The sequence below is a fragment of the Jatropha curcas genome, chromosome 4 (genome assembly GCF_041381405.1).
Source record: "Jatropha curcas cultivar XTBG-Jc1 chromosome 4, XTBG_Jcur_1.0, whole genome shotgun sequence".
NCBI lineage: Eukaryota > Viridiplantae > Streptophyta > Magnoliopsida > Malpighiales > Euphorbiaceae > Jatropha > Jatropha curcas.
This window is the reverse complement of record NC_143154.1, coordinates 8614238-8617908: the sequence shown is the minus strand read 5'-3', so window position 1 is coordinate 8617908 and position 3671 is coordinate 8614238. Positions and strand designations below refer to the sequence as shown.

Here is a 3671-nt window from a genome sequence, read left to right as displayed (position 1 = left end):
GACAGCTTGGAAATGAGTTTAATTAATTAAATGCAAATTAATAATTCGTACACTGATAAACCGAATCAAAAATCAACTGAAAAATCAAAAAAAAAAAATCAAATGGAAATCGAGATTTGGGCTGAATCGAACCGAATCAGCCCAAACCTTCTAGAATCCTTTTCATCCTTTTATCTCCAACGCATACTTCACCCTCACCCCTTAGCATTTCTGCACCTCCACTCCACCGACACTGCCACTGCCTCCTCCTCCTCTCTTCTTCTTTCTTTCTTTCTTTTCTGTTTCTTTTTCTTTCCTGCGCCTGCGACTCCACTGCCGGCAGAAGCAGATCGTGCCTCCATCAGCTCGATCGGACTCCGCCGCGCGCCACAGCCATTCTCCTTCGCTCGATCGCTGCTCCTCGCGACCCCGGCCACAGCTCTGCCACCAGATCGCGCAGCGCCACCACTGCAGCTCAACTTCTCCTGCGTCGATCTCAGGTGGTCCAGCCGCTTCCAGTGCGCGTAGCTCCGATCCGGCACGCGTAAATTCCCGATCTAGCGAAATCCAACAAGAAAAAGTATATTTGCGGTATAAATCAATTTTTGATAATTCCCAGAATTTATTTTAGTAATTTGGGTATAATTTAACTTAGTAATTTTAGTTAATTAAATTAATTTTAGTAATCTTGATTAGTTAATTTAATTTAGCAATTGATTAATTAATTTAATTTAATTTTAGTATTGATCTATTGCTTAGTTAAATTAAAAGTAATTAGTGTTGATTTATTAATTTATTAAAAAAAAATATTTAGTTAAAATTTTATACGGTATTAAACTAAATTAATTGAAAAGTCAGATAAGTTAGATATATGGAATTAAAGAAAATTTATAAATTTATGTTGGTACGGAAAATGTGGAGGATGAGATTTGTTGATTGAATTGATTGCCCGATGGATGGGCTGTGTGGTTGGAATTAATTGATATAATGTTGATATTTTAACAGGTGGATAATCCAATTTTTAGGGGAGATGCTGCCGAAAAGTCAGTAGAAAATAAATTTTATTTTAGAAATTAAATTACTTAGAGATTAAATTATTCATAGAAATTAAAAATATAGAATAAGATTATGAGAGTGATAAATAAACAAATAAATAAATAAACTAGAGGAACGAATTTATATATAGTTCAGTAAATTAAATACCGACTAAAGGTATTAACGTTATGAATATTATATGATCAATTGTATTATCATTATTAATATTATTATTCTTATTATTAATCATACTAATATTTTGATTAGTATTATCATAAAATATTAATTACCGAATAATTAGACGTTTTACTTAATAAATGAATCAGAAGAAATAAATCAAACAAAGATGCACTATAGGCATACAGTTTAGTTTGATAAGTCAGTGAACCGACGAGTAACGAAAACAAATAAATGAATGTCAACTGCATTTCCCAAATTAGAATTCTTATGTAGAATTTTCTTATTATATAGATACTTATAAAGTTTCGGACTGTGAAGACAAAGGCTGGAAGCGCACAATAAGAAAGGCAGTCCTTTTAAGGACAACAAAAACTGTGAGTAGTGTTAGATAACTAGTATCATCCGCCTGCATTCATGCATTCACGGCTAAATGTTATCATGCATTATTTTGTTGAATTGCCATATTATGATGCACTATTTGTTGATATAAAAAAATTATTTGATTACTTGTGCTATGAATGTACTGTGCCTTGTTTGTGTGGAATTGGGATGACGTGGACCACCATGGGTTTGTGAGGACGGTCTGTGATATGGATCCTGAATATGATATGATATGGAATTTGACCGTCGGCCGGGAAAATGGGAGATCGGCGCCCCCGTGTGCACCTGATGATATGGATTATATGGAAAACCACAGGATGGCCTCTTGTTGTTGCGCACCTGATAATCTAGATTTGATTGTAGCCCGCAGGGTGGCCTCCTGTTGTGAGCACTTGATGATCTAGATTGGATGGAGACCACCGAGTTGCCTCCTGTTGGTATAGAAAAGAAAAGAGAGAATGGAAAAACAATGAGAGGACTGGTCAGTGAGGATTAGACCAGTTGGCCGTATGGGGGATCGGCTCCCTGGTGCACATGTATGAGAGGGCGAGCCATGTGTGAGGACGGCTCGTTGGGGTTTTAGGTGGTGCCACTGACTAATTTCCACGTGATGTGATTAAATGAAGGTGATAATAATTGTGATTGCTATTGTATTGTCATTTGTGTGACACTGCATGATCATAAAATTAATCGGTGATCAAATAAAATATTTCAGCATTTGTATGATTGTGTGGGGTGAGAGGGTTATCTAACCCTACTCATTGAGTTTGGCGCTCACCCCTGCCTACCTATTTTTTTCAGGTAATAGAAGAAAGAAAAATCCTATGGAGTTGAATTATAGAAGATTGTTAATGATAAACGAAAAATGATGTAAATGTACAGGTAGAGTTCCGCAATTGTATTATAGTTGGGTTGTAAATGAACTTTATTAGTGATGCATAATTGAAATAAATTATTGGGCCTGTATCCACACTTATGAATAGGAAACGAGGCTTACATAATATAGGCTTACTACGGGCTTCGGGGGCCTTAAGCCCACCCAGGTCCTAGTGCCGGTCCGGTCCATGGAAATGGGTCGTGACAAAGGTGGTATCAGAGCATAAGTTGGGCCTAGGAATCAATTGCGGAACATAGGAAATTAAATAGAGAGCTCCTATGTTGGGATCGGCCGTAACCAACAAAGGAGGTGTAGTCTGGATTGAATTCCATTTGAGTGTCGGTGGACGCATCGTGCACGAGGATGGAAGGAAATCTATATGAAACTTAGGACGGGAACTACAGGTATATAAATAATAGTATATTATAGAAAGGTCTGGGTAACTGGCGTTTATAAAAATAAATATTGAGTTTTGCTAAATTCCCTCCGTTTATTTTGAAGCAGAAGATCAGTTGGAAATTGGTGTAATGGCCTGATCACCCAATACACCATGATTCGACAAGAGACACTGCTTCGAAAATTATTTGAAATGATTTAGAAAAGAATTCGAAGTTTTAAAGATAATATGAAAGTGAATTTATTTGAACTATGATTTGAGAATAATGTTTTCTTATTTGCTTCTTGGAAATGGTTTTGAAGTTGCAATTAATTGTTTGGTTTTATTGTTTTGTCGGCATGTCAAAAAAAAAAAAAAAAAAAATTGTTTGATGTTAGAATTTTAAATTAGTGACAATATTTACATGTTGGATTTATTATCATTTTGTCTATCCCGAGGACTAAATTAGGCCTATAGGAATTAATAATAATAACTTAATATGGAATGGTAAGGAATATGAATTAGAATGAAAAATTAATAGAGATCAAAATTCTAGAAATGTTACTGGTTGGGATTGTCCTCGTGGAGATTGACAACTCATTTTTGTGAAATACCAAAGGGTTTTAGAAAATACAATGGGGATTGATTTTAAAACTTGATGCAAATATTTTTATACTGCAATTGATATTGGTCTTGAAATGAAATAAAAGTAAATGCCAATTTTTATTACAAGAATTTCAAAGTTATGTGTGACTGACATGCCGATATTTTCTTTTAAAAGTGGAAAGGGAAAATTATTTTGAAAGTTTTTAAATAGCCAGTTACCCATAGGATGGTCAACCT

The 3671-nt window shown here is 35.1% G+C and overlaps 1 long non-coding RNA gene across 1 annotated transcript; it reads left to right on the top strand.

Annotated features, from left to right (window-relative positions):
* The first annotated feature begins 212 nt into the window (after positions 1-212).
* Positions 213-2541, top strand: LOC149496805 (uncharacterized). Its single transcript, XR_016320392.1, has 3 exons — positions 213-570; positions 1486-1568; positions 2377-2541. It is a non-coding gene; the product is annotated as an uncharacterized LOC149496805 (long non-coding RNA).
* Positions 2542-3671: the final 1130 nt, after the last annotated feature.